Source organism: Podarcis tiliguerta (genome assembly GCF_965153285.1).
Source record: "Podarcis tiliguerta genome assembly, chromosome: 16".
Lineage (NCBI taxonomy): Eukaryota > Metazoa > Chordata > Lepidosauria > Squamata > Lacertidae > Podarcis > Podarcis tiliguerta.
The window spans coordinates 4,319,794-4,333,107 of NC_139549.1; the positions used below are offsets into that span (position 1 = coordinate 4,319,794).

At 47.0% G+C, this 13,314-nt stretch overlaps 1 long non-coding RNA gene across 1 annotated transcript; it reads right to left on the reverse strand.

Moving 5' to 3' along the window:
- Positions 1 to 9,787: 9,787 nt before the first annotated feature.
- Positions 9,788 to 12,153, reverse strand: LOC310666269. Its single transcript, XR_014505830.1, has 2 exons — positions 11,666 to 12,153; positions 9,788 to 10,469 (listed from the first exon to the last, which is right to left on the reverse strand). It is a non-coding gene; the product is annotated as an uncharacterized lncRNA (long non-coding RNA).
- Between the last annotated feature and the right edge of the window lie 1,161 nt (positions 12,154 to 13,314).

Genomic DNA, 13,314 nt, shown 5'->3' on the forward strand with positions numbered 1-13,314 from the left:
ATTATTATTATTATTATTATTATTATTATTATTATTATTATTATTAGACACTGTAGATCTTTAAGGGCCCTGGGAATTGTAGCACTGTGAGGGGGGGACAGGCATTGGACACGATCCACACACACCCGGATCCCTTAAAGAGGATACCCATAATGAGCAGGGGCAGGCAGAGGCTACAACCTCCCCTCCATCCAAGCAAAGGCTTACCTGCATTTCCCAGCAGCGGGTACCCAGAGGCAGAATGCAGAGGAGGGAGAAGGAAGGCTCCATGGCCAGTAGCCATTGATAGCCTTATTATCCTTCACGAAACTGCCTCATCGCCTTTCAGAGCCATCCAAATTGGTGGCCGTCGCTGTCTCCTGTGGGAGGGAGTTCCGCAGTTTAGTGAGAGGAGAAAACAGGATGGGCGCACCGATAGGTGAAACCATGGGTAGGCAAAGTAAGGCCCGGGGGCCGGATCCGGCCCAATCGCCTTCTCAATCCGGTCCGTGGACAGTCCGGGAATCAGTGTGTTTTTACATGAGTAGAATGTGTCTTCTATTTAAAATGCATCTCTGGGTTATTTGTGGGGCATAGGAATTCGTTCATTTTTTTTTTTTTTTTCAAAATATAGTCCGGCCCCCCACAATGTCTGAGGGACAATGGACTGGCCCCCGGCTGACCTCTGGTAAAACCCATCGACCTCTCCCATCCTATTGTCAACATGTTTGTATTCGATGCATAAGCAGGATGCCCCCTACAGTTCCTCAGTCACTGAAATATAAACCCTTTGTCCAACACTTACCTGGCAATCGTACCATCCCTCTTCGTGACATTTTTTGACCACTCTGTATAACGGGCAAAAGTATAAATGTAAGCTTTTTTTCTTTGTTTGAGGTTTTCTCTCTTTTGCACACGTGGTGACCCACAGGTTGAGAACCGCTGGTCTAGAATATGTGAATTCTCTAATGTCATCCATTCCTTCAACCAACCAACAATGACAGACTCTCAATAAAGAAGAAATTAATGTAGACTGAAGTAAAGACTGTATTTTTATGTCATCTCTTTCAGGACCCTGGATAATACCATGGTTAGTAATTTCACAGCTCAAGTCAGGCAAAATAGCTCCCGCCTAGCCTGGTTTATAGACCAGGTTTATATCTCACCTCCTCCTCCAAGAAGCTCAAGGTAGTACACATGTGTTTTCTTTCAAACTTTAACAAAATCAATTGGAAAACAAAAACGAAAAATAATCCACGATGGTGGCCACCTTCGCATCTCTAAGAGTCTAATTGGAAGTCTAAGTTCCCATTTGTGGGAAATTTCATTTGAGCCCTAAACAATTTCAGTGGGCACGCCTAGTTGTGTGTGGAGATTTGAACGTCTCTTTCCACCAATCTGAATTTTCTCTGTCGATAGACATCAAATCATGCTGAATAAAATCTCAAATAAATATCTGCTTCAGAACCAAGTGATTCCTTCATTCCCTACCCTAAGAAGAGAGTAAGTGAAAGATAAGTTAGCAAAAGAACTGAAGAAGATGCCGGAAGGCACTGGCAGAAAATCCGCACACGGTAAGCCCCTTGGGCCCGCCCCAGACATTTGGGCACCTCGTGAATCAGAAATGGGTGCTCTCCCCCCACATTCTAGTCTGTTAATGTTGCTTTTTATATAACGTTCCGGCTTTGTTGTGTTTTTATATATATTGTAAGCTGCCCAGAGTGGCTGGGGAAATCCAGCAAGATGGGTGGGATATTAATTAAGAAATTATTATTATTATATTCCCGCCCTGTGGAACGCCCTCCCATCAGATGTCAAGGAAATACAGAACTGTCTGACTTTTAGAAGATATCTGAAGGCTATAGGGATGTTTTTAATGTTTGATGTTCTCTTCAGGTAAAGGTAAAGGGACCCCTGACCATTAGGTCCAGTTGTGGCCGACTCTGGGGTTGCAGCACTCATCTCGCTTAACTGGCCGAGGGAGCCGGCGTACAGCTTCCGGGTCATGTGGCCAGCAGGACTAAGCCGCTTCTGGCAAACCAGAGCAGTGCACGGAAATGCCATTTACCTTCCTGCTGGAGTGGTACCTATTTATCTACTTGCACTTTGACGTGCTTTCGAACTGTTAGGTTGGCAGGAGCTGGGACCGAGCAACGGGAGCTCACCCTGTCATGGGGATTCGAACCGTCAACCTTCCGATCGGCAAGTCCTAGGCTCTGTGGTTTAACCCACAACGCCACCTGTGTCCCTTGATGTTCTCTTATGTTTCTGTATATGCTGGAAGCTGCCCAGATTGACTGAGGTGACCCAATCAGAGTGCGGGGTAGAACAAAACAAAATTAAAATAATTATTACCATTATTCTTATTCAGGGAGACAATAAAACGCACCAAATTCCATTAGAAGGAACATGAAGAACATCATGCAAAGTGAAGCCAAGCAAAAAAACCACCCCGAAATGGCTTGCTAAGCAAAGCAGGATGCTGACATGACAGTAATTCATCCAAACACATAACATTGGAGTCAAGTTGCATCTGAATTGCTAGGAACATCAAGTGAATCTAGGTGGGGTAAAGGTAGTCAAATTAGTGACCCCATGCCAACATATTTTCTTCAAAGCACAGAGAGAACCCATGTAAAATACCATACCCAACAGCTTAATTACCACCTGTTACACTGCTTCATAGCTGTAAAACTTGGTCACATTATTTGCTCTGGCCCTTAAAGACATACACATCTTGTGAAACAATAATGAACCTTCAAATTTAAAGAGACCATTCAACAGATTCAGATTCAGTTTCCAAAAATGGTATGAGAACTGAAAAACACCAGCCTTCGAATTGCACATTTGTATGAATTTGTGGGGACGAGGGTGGTGCTGTGGTCTAAACCACTGAGCCTAGGGCTTGCCGATCAGGAGGTCGGCGGTTTGAATCCCCGTGACTGGGTGAGCTCCCGTTGCTCGGTCCCCGCTCCTGCCAACCTAGCAGTTCAAAAGCATGTCAAAAAGTGCAAGTAGATAAATAGGTACTGCTCCGGCTTAGTCATGCTGGCCACATGACCCGGAAAAACTGTCTGTGGACAAACGGCGGCTCCCTCGGCCTGTAAAGCTAGATGAGCGCTGCAACCCCAGAGTCGTTCGCAACTGGACTTAACTGTCAGGGGTCCTTTACCTTTTATGAATTTGTGATGCAGGTCCCCAACCAATTAATTACTTTGCAAAGCTAAGCTGGGTCCTGTATGGTTTCAGATTGGATGGGGGACTACGTGTTGAGATTCCCTGGGGGGCTGGACTAGATGGCATTTGGGGTCCCTTCCAACTCTACAATCCCATGATTCTATGCGCTAATGCAGAGGTCAGCAAACTTTTTCAGCAGGGGGCCGGTCCACTGTCCCTCAGACCTTGCGGGGGGCCAGACTATATTTTGAAGGGGGGAAAATGAACCAATTCCTATGCCCCACAAACAACCCAGAGGTGCATTTCAAATAAAAGCACACATTCTACTCATGTAAAAACACCAAGCAGGCTCCACAAATAACCCAGAGATGCATGTAAAATAAAAGGACACATTCTACTCATGTAAAAGCAGGCTGATTCTTGGACCATCCACGGGCCAGATTTAGAAGGCGATTGGGCTGGATCTGGCCCGCAGGCCTTATTTTGCCTTTGTTGTTGTTTAGTCGTGTCCGACTCTTCATGACCCCCTGGACCAGAGCATGCCCGGCACTTCTGTCCTCCACTGCCTCCCGCAGTTTGATCAAACTCATGCTGGTAGCTTCAACCATCTCATCCTCTGTCGTCCCCTTCTCCTTGTGCCCTCCATCTTTCCCAACATCAGGGTCTTTTCCAGGGAGTCTTCTCTTCTCATGAGGTGGCCAAAGTACTGGAGCTTCAGCTTCACGATCTGTCCTTCCAGTGAGCACTCAGGGCTGATTTCCTTAAGAATGGATATGTTTGATCTTCTTGCAGTCCATGGGACTCTCAGGAGTCTCCTCCAGCACCAGAATTCAAAAGCATCAATTCTTCGGCGATCAGCCTTTTTTATGGTCCAGCTCTCACTTCCATACATCACTACTGGGAAAACCATAGCTTGAACTATACGGACCTTTGTTGGCAAGGTGATGTCTCTACTTTTTAAGATGCTGTCTAGGTTTGTCATTGCTTTTCTCCCAAGAAGCAGGCGTCTTTTAATTTTGTGACTGCTGTCACCATCTGCAGTGATCATGGAGCCCAAGAAAATAAAATCTCTTACTGCCTCCATTTCTTCCCCTTCTATTTGCCAGGAGGTGATGGGACCAGTGGCCATGATCTTCGTTTTTTTGATGTTGAGCTTCAGACCATATTTTGCTCTCTCCTCTTTCACCCTCAATAAAAGGTTCTTTAATTCCTCCTCACTTTCTGCCATCAAGGTTGTGTCATCTGCATATTTGAGGTTGTTGATATTTCTTCCGGCAATCTTAATTCCGGCTTTGGATTCATCCAGCCCTGCCTTTCGCATGATGAATTCTGCATATAAGTTAAATAAGCAGGGAGACAATATACAGCCTTGTCGTACTCCTTTCCCAATTTTGAACCAATCAGTTGTTCCATATCCAGTTCTAACTGTAGCTTCTTGTCCCACATAGAGATTCCTCAGGAGACAGATGAGGTGATCAGGCACTCCCATTTCTTTAAGAACTTGCCATAGTTTGCTGTGGTCGACACAGTCAAAGGCTTTTGCATAGTCAATGAAGCAGAAGTAGATGTCTTTCTGGAACTCTCTAGCTTTCTCCATAATCCAGCGCATGTTTGCAATTTGGTTCTCTGGTTCCTCTGCCTCTTCGAAATCCAGCTTGCACTTCTGGGAGTTCTCGGTCCACATACTGCTTGAGCCTTCCTTGTAGAATTTTAAGCATAACCTTGCTAGCGTGTGAAATGAGTGCAATTGTGCAGTAGTTGGAGCATTCTTTGGCACTGCCCTTCTTTGGGATTGGGATGTAGACTGATCTTCTCCAATCCTCTGGCCACTGCTGAGTTTTCCAAACTTGCTGGCATATTGAGTGTAGCACCTTAACAGCATCATCTTTTAAAATTTTAAAATTTAAAATTTTAGTTTGCCTACCCGTGCACTAATGTCTAGGAATTTAATGTGCTTGCAGCTTTCTTGCTGCACCACTAGGAGGACTAAATGGAACACGTTCCAATAAATTACCTTTCATATCAGCCACCCGTTTGATCAGGAAGCTGTTTAGCTTTGTTTTTCCGCAACTTCATCTTGGATATTCTTCATGTTCCTCTTAATGGGACTTGGGGTGTTTCCTGAATCATTCATGCTCCTTTAGCGTAATGTTTGGAGCATATGTTATCCTGGCCACAGAGGTACACACATCATACCTTTCGAGCACATTCACAGCACAGTTTTCCCCTTTAAAAACGATGGGCTCTGTCAGACAGCTGGGAATTGTAGCTCTGTGAGGGGTAAACTGCATTTCCCCAAATCCTTTGACGGGAAAATATTCTGTGACCCCAGGACTGTGAACGTTTGAGGCCTTGTACTTGGGCTCCATGCTCACTTCAAATGGTGACAGCAGTCACGAAATTAAAAGATGCCTGCTTCTTGGGAGAAAAGCAATGACAAACCTATATAGCATCTTAAAAAGCAGAGACATCACCTTGCCGACAAAGGTCCGTATAGTCAAAGCTATGGTTTTCCCAATAGTGATGGATGGAAGTGAGAGCTGGACCATAAAGAAGGCTGATCGCCGAAGAATTGACGCTTTTGAATTATGGTGCTGGAGGAGACTCTTGAGAGTCCCATGGACTGCAAGAAGATCAAACCTCTCCATTCTGAAGGAAATCAGCCCTGAGTGCTCCCTGGAAGGACAGATCCTGAAGCTGAGGCTCCAGTACTTTGGCCACCTCATGAGAAGAGAAAACTCCCTGGAAAAGACCCTGATGTTGGGAAAGATTGAGTGCACAAGGAGAAGGGGACGACAGAGGACGAGATGGGTGGACAGTGTTCTCGAAGCTACCAGCATGAGTTTGACCAAACTGCGGGAGGCAGTGGAAGACAGTAGGGCCTGGCGTGCTCTGGTCCAAGGGGTCACGAAGAGTCGGACACGACTGAACGACTAAACAACAAAAACTGTTAAAATACCTGCAAGCATGTGTAGCAGAAGTTCTTCTTGAGCAGTCTTGGAAGGTGAGAGAGAAGAGAAAACTTCGGATCAAGTCAATTCATCCACACTGGTCTGGGTGGGAGTGGGTTCTGGACTATTTGGCAAGTGTGGGGATTTTGGGAATGTGGCCAGAGGGTGACACCACTTAGTGATTGGTGTCAGCAACGGTGTTTCCTGAGGCTTCAGAAACTCTAATCAAGTACCATGAAGACCCTAGTATAAATATCCCCATTCCTTCCTGTACATATTGTCCCCTTTAGTAGATTGAAACATTAATTCAAAGTTCATTTTGTCTCTAGTTCTGGTGTCTAGCTCATGCCTCTTACACCAACTACTAGGAGGTTTGGAAAGCATTCAGAGTAAACTGGGGGGGGGGGGCAAAAAACTAAAGGAGGGCAGCATTAGGGAAAGTGTTTGTTAGGTTAATTCCACATAAATTGGCAATGCTGACTCATGCCCCACCTGGCTAAATCTGGTGACTTTCTTATCCGTGTCACTGGGCAGATATGGCAGGTATATTTGAGTACAAAAGGACTCAGGTGACAGGATACAGTGTTGGGTTGTGGTAGGAGTTTGCAGGTGAAGCACATATTCTGCCTCAAAAGACTCTGGTCCCTCTAGATGGCTAAGGGTGCTGGGAATCATAGCTCTGTGAGGGGTGAGCTACATTTCCCAGAATTCTTGGGGAAGACAATGTTCCATGATTCCTGGGACTGACAACGTTTGAGGCCTTTAGGCTGTTACAATGACCCTGTAATTGTTTGTAGCTGAGATTACAGTGGTACCTCGGGTTAAGGACTTAATTCATTCCAGAGGTCTGTTCTTAACCTGAAACTTTTCTTAACCTGAAGCACCACTTTAGCTAATGGGGCCTCCTGCTGCTGCTGCGCCGCTGGAGCACAATTTCTGTTCTCATCCTGGAGTAAAGTTCTTAACCCAAGGTAATATTTCTGGGTTAGCAGAGAAGCGTATGTAACCTGAAGTATATATAACCCGAGGTACCACTGTACTGGTGAGCAGGCCTTTGAGTAGATAGAGAGGGAAGGACTTTATTTAAATGAGAGGGGCCTGGATTCCTTCTTGTCACAGTAATCCTGGCTGCTTGGACACTTCAGCTGACTTGTGTCACCTTCCTCTTGTCAGACCTTCACGGGGGGCACCCTCTCAGACCACCTCAGCCCCTGGCTCCCTTCTTCTGATCTTCCCCAAATGAGTATGAATAACTAATGGGGTCTCCAAATCCTGGTCTGTTCCTGTGTTGTGTCTGTTACTCATGTCCTGTACCCATCAGTGACATCCCCAAAGATAAACTCCCTGGAAGTCCATGCAAAGCACACAGGGTCTCCAAATCCTGGTCTCAGTTTCTCCCACAGGTTTTTCCTGCTCTCCTCCTCCCTGCACCTTCCTCACCAAATTCCTTTATTCCCACAGACTCATCTCAGCTTACTCTGCCCCCAAGTACCTGGAACTTCCAGCCAAACAGGGTCTATGGTCACAAAGAGCAATGAAGATCCACAGACCTGATTTTGGCCCTGCTTAATATATTCTCAAAGGGACCCGGGTGGCGCTGTGGGTAAAAGCCTCAGTGCCTAGGGCTTGCCGATCGAAAGGTCGGCAGTTCGAATCCCCGCGGCGGGGTGCGCTCCCATCGTTCGGTTCCAGTGCCTGCCAACCTAGCAGTTCGAAAGCACCCTTGGGTGCAAGTAGATAAATAGGGACCGCTTACTGGCGGGAAGGTAAACGGCGTTTCCGTGTGCTGTGCTGGCTCGCCAGATGCAGCTTTGTCACGCTGGCCACGTGACCCGGAAGTGTCTCCGGACAGCGCTGGCCCTCGGCCTCTTAAGTGAGATGGGCGCACAACCCTAGAGTCTGTCAAGACTGGCCCGTACGGGCAGGGGTACATTTACCTTTTTAATATATTCTCAATGCATTTCTCTCTCCCTGCATTCACAGGACCTCTCACCAAGGACTTCTACTGCACACAATCGCTGTGATGCCCTGGGAATCTGATTCAGAAGCTGAACCTGAGGAGTCCCAGCCTGCACAGGAGTCCCCGCCTCCAGGGCTGGCTGAGTCGGTGCAGGGGCTTGAATATGAAGGGCCTGCACCTGTGCCGGATCCTCAGGAGCTGACACCAGATGAATCCACTCTGGCTCCGGAGGTGATTGGGGACCCATTGCCTGCAGGTGCACCTCTCCCAGCCCTGTCAGGGGAAGGTGAGTCTCCCCCTGGGTCCAGTAACCCTCCAGCCTCTCCTGGGCTGCAGAGGCTCAGGGCAGAGAGGCGGAGGGAACTAAGTTCTCTCAGGAGGAGTGCTCGCCTTAAGGCCAGGAGTGGGCCGGGACCGCCCCTGGCCTCAGAGAAGATAAAGGACAGTCAGCCCGGGCCCAGGTTGTGGGAGTAACGTCGTTGGAAACCTGTTTCTGCCAGCACCCAGACCTGTTATTCCGGAGTTCCCGATCACGCCCAGCTTCTTGCTTTGGACCCCACTTCGCCCGTGGTGGACAGTCTCCAGACCCTCGACCCAGGACCGGACTCTGACCACGCCTCTCGGTAACCCCCCACCCCACCCAGGTCCAGCACAATTGCACACAATAGTACCGGTGGTAACACAACATTTTGCCCCCACAATGCTGCCGTTCCCAACACCCCTAAGAGTCTACAGTGCCCAGAGTTCTATGAAGGGGGAAAGATGCTTCAGATGTGTTTTAAAGAAGTCGTCTGTATGTAGGTTATGCTCCACAGATGATGCTTCTGAAGCCTGAAGGAGTCAAGAGAACACCCTGAATTCCATTAAAAGGAACACAGAGAACATCATCCAAGGTGAAGCTGAGCCCAAATTAAGCAAAGCAGCTTCCCGAGCCAAGCAAGATACCTTTCGGAACATAGTATGGGAAGGTTCAATATTGTCCTGGTCTTGTGGTAACAGCTTAGGAATGCTTGTCCCTTCAACCTGTCAATTTTAGATATCCCAGTTTCCCACTGTTTCCAAATGTGAATTCAGCTCCCTTCGTGTCTACAGCAGTTTGTGATTTATTTATTTATTAAGCCTTGTGGAAATTCATAAGCATCAGTGAAAAATTCTCCCAATTCCCCACATTTCAGCATGGAATTTTGCAATAAAAGTCCACTGATATAATCCACCTTTGCATGTTAAGCTAATTCACTAATCTCTTCATGCTATGCACTCTTTCATCTTGACATATGGGTTTTTCTTTCTTTCAAAATATTGCTTGCTTGGGGAACAGCACCACACCTTCATACAAGCGTGTATTTCGAAGGGTGCCGTGTTTTGGCTATTATGTCAATTTGCAAATTGTGAATTGGATAGATTCACCTTTAAATGCAAACTCAACTCAACGCCCCTAACCCCATTCCTGAGTCCTCTTTCTGCTGACTTCATCCCGACTGGACACCTTGGAAGTGCAGAAACAGTTTCCAAGGAGTAGCCGGGATCCCTCCTTCCAACTGAGCGGTGCCTGTCTTGGCAGGGACTTTCAGGCAGGAGAAGCCAATCGGGGTCAGCACAGAGGGGTGTCCGACAGGATCAGACACATATCAAGGAGACATATTTGCGATTGCCAGTTGCACTCCATGAAAGGTGAGCTGAGAACCAGTAAAGCAGGAGAGAAACAGGCAAGAGGCCTCTGTGATGCTGCAGTGAAGCTTTAATGGCTAGCAAGGAAGGAGGGAACATTCTCTGGGATCAACAGGTCAAGCAGGAGAAGAGATTCAACATTAAGAGATTAAAGGAAACCAAAACACTCATGAAAGTGTTCACAGGCGGCCAAAAAGGCCCCAGGCAAGAGCCTCTCGGTGGAAGATGTGCAGATCTTCTGCCAATTCTGACTCAGTGAACTGAGGCTTGCTTGGCATAAATGGAGGAAAAATACACTCAGCAGAGGAGGAAGGAAGATTTGCAAGGGGAAAGAATGTGTTACAGAACAAAGATGACATGTTGGCAGCCGTGGATAGTTTTGCGTAGTGGGCGCTCAGCATTTCGGACTTCCTGTCCCTCAAGAGCACAAACTATACGCAGGTTTCTTGACTTTGGGGCTTTACATTAGGATCAGAAAAGCAGGCGATTCTCAACAGGGCACATCTGGTGAGTGACATGACTGCCCTGCATTCTGTTCAAAACGTGAGACCATCCATAATATCAAAGGAAGCAGCAGAAGTGAATCCTCAACGACGCAATGGTATCAGCTTGATAAGCATTCTCATTTTTTTTACTGTAGCAAAAAATTGATCTATTCGGTCGGAGTCCTCCGGGATATCTGAAGAGGGAGTTCCATTGTTGACACTGGACATCTTGAAAGAATCTTGGATACTCTGAAATGATACGTTTTCAAGGATACTTTCAGAAACACGTGAAAACAGGGGGAAACAGACATTATCTCTCAGATAACCAGAGAAATATTTGTCAGACAGGGAGAAGGCAGTTCCCCTCACATTTCAGCTTTTATGTTGAGATTCCTTTATGATGACTTAAAGAATGCATCTCCAGGAAGCAGACAGTTCAGATAACGAGAAATATAAAACATTAATTTAATGTTGATTTTTAATTGCTGCAGCCAGGCCTGGGACAGTAAGGTGAATGATGGTAGAACATTAAAATAGTGATTTTAAAATGGAAAAGTCTCCATGATTCCCACCCCCATTTGACAGGTTGTGTCTCCCTGAGCCTTCTCCCTCTCCCTCTGACATTTGAGAGACTTCTCTCACTCTCTGGCCCTGCAGGATCCTTCCTCTTCTGGGGTCAGACTGTTAGTCCCCCTAGCTGAGTGTTGTTTCTACAGCAGGGATGGGGACGGGTAGCCTTCCAGAGCTTGTGGAACTACAACTCCCAGCAGCCCTAGCAGCCAACATTGGCCAAGGCCAGAGGGGGTGGGAGTTGTTTTACATCTGGAGGACCACAGGTTCCCCAGCCCTGCTAAGCTGTGAGTGGGATGGACGTCCCAGGAGCTCAGCTGAGCCTCTTTCCCTGTCGGACCTGCCTCACCCAAGAAAAGGCAACTGTCAGCCCTGCCTAAAGTGCTCCTCAGTCCTCCCGTTGAGATGCAACGTGGGCATATCCTGTGACAACGGCACAGCACCTTTCCCAGAAGAAGAGGAGGATGGGGCACTGGCCAGAGATTCCCAGAGGAGGGAAAAGGGGTCCAGGGATCTTCCCATTACACAGAGCTGCTCTTTCAAACAAAGCACAACCAGATCTTCCCCTTGCCAGTTCTGGTCTCTTAGGAGAAAGAGACCCCCCTTTTCACCCTCTTCTAACTCCATCCCAGAGAGTGCCCAGCTCCACATTTCAGAAGTCCTGTTAGAAGTGGGATTTCTCTTTGAGCCCAAAACAATGCCAGTGGCACAGGGAATTGCATGTAAAGACCTGAAGGTCTCTTCCCAAATCTGATTTCCATGTGAAGCTAAGCAGGAAGGCATGTTGGAAAAAAACCCCAGTAAATAACTGCCCCATAGTCAATCAATTACAAACTTATTTGCTCTAGTAATCAATTTACTTAAAAGGAGCCTACCAAAAGCTGAAGAAGCTGAGCAGCCGAGGAGTGGAGATCTTCAAAAGCGCTGGTGGAAAAGCCCTACGCCCTGAGCCCTTTTATGCAGGTTCGCTCTGCACCTGCAGCGAATACTTTGGCGCAGCATCACTAATCTGGCTAAGTATGGGCCACCTCCACTTTGGGGCCAGACTGTCCCTAGCCATTGGAACTCCATCCGACTGCAATGTAATGTGTTCCAAGAAGTTATTGGTCTTGTCAGCCTCCTGCTTGGCTTTCTCTTGACTCGGCTTCAATTTGGGTGATGTTCATTGTGTTCCTTTTAAATGTAATTTGGGGCATTTACTTGACTCAGCCCTGCTTACGCCTTTTCACCTATGAACACACTCGTTGTTGCAATCGCAATTGAAGCCCATTTTCTGCCTCACAGGACTCTCTACCTATAGATGGCTACGGGTGCTCTGTGAGGGGTAAGCTACATCTCCCAGATTTCTTTGGGAGGAAAACGTTCTGTGATTTCCGCTATGAGCTATGATTAGCCAAATTAGTGGTGCTGAAGCAAGATACTCGCTTCAGCTGCAGAGAGAAACTGTGTAAAGGGGCTCAGCGCGTAGGGCTTTGGACAGAAAGGACTTCTTCACACAGAACAGAGTCATACTGTGCCAGTCTCTCCCATGTTCACACAACATTTTGCCCCCACAATGCTGCCGTTCCCAACACTCCTAAGAGTCTACAGTGCCCAGAGTTCTATGAAGGGGGAAAGATGCTTCAGATGTGTTTTAAAGAAGTCGTCTGTATGTAGGTTATGCTCCACAGATGATGCTTCTGAAGCCTGGAGGAGTCAAGAGAACACCCTGAATTCCATAAAAACGAACACAGAGAACATCATCCAAGGTGAAGCTGAGCCCAAATTAAGCAAAGCAGCTTCCCGAGCCAAGCAGGATACCTTTCGGAACATAGTATGTTGTGGGAAGATGGCTAGGAACATTTTGGTATAATCTAGAGTTAACTGAGGTGGGGTGTAGTTAGCCAAATTGCTGATGATATGTAATGATACATTTTCAAGTATACTTTCAGAAACACGTGAAAACGGGGGAAATCAGACATTATCTTGTTGAATAGTTTTTTCAATGTTAGGGTTTATTATTGTTCCACAGAATGTGTGCACTTTAAAATCCCTAGTGCATATTCTGACCTAGTTCTTACATGTAACAGGTGCTGATAAATCACTGTAAATAGCTGTGTCAGCAGTTGTGAATTGTATATAATGTGCTATATGTACCTTAATCTGATCCCTAGTGGATGGATGGGTGATGATTATAACCACTATGTAAGGTGTATGTTAGGGGACGCGGGTGGCGCTGTGGGTTAAACCACAGAGCCTAGGACTTGCTGATCAGAAGGTCGGCGGTTTGAATCCCCATGACGGGGTGAGCTCCCATTCCTCTGTCCCTGCTCCTGCCAACCTAGCAGTTCGAAAGCATGTCAAAGTGCAAGTAGATAAATAGGTATCACTCCAGCGGGAAGGTAAACGGTGTTTCTGTGTGCTGCTCTGGTTTACCAGAAGCGGCTTAGTCCTGCTGGCCACATGACCCAGAAGCTGTACGCCGGCTCCCTCGGCCAGTAAAGCGAGATGAGCGCCGCAACCCTAGAGTCGGTCACGACTGGAG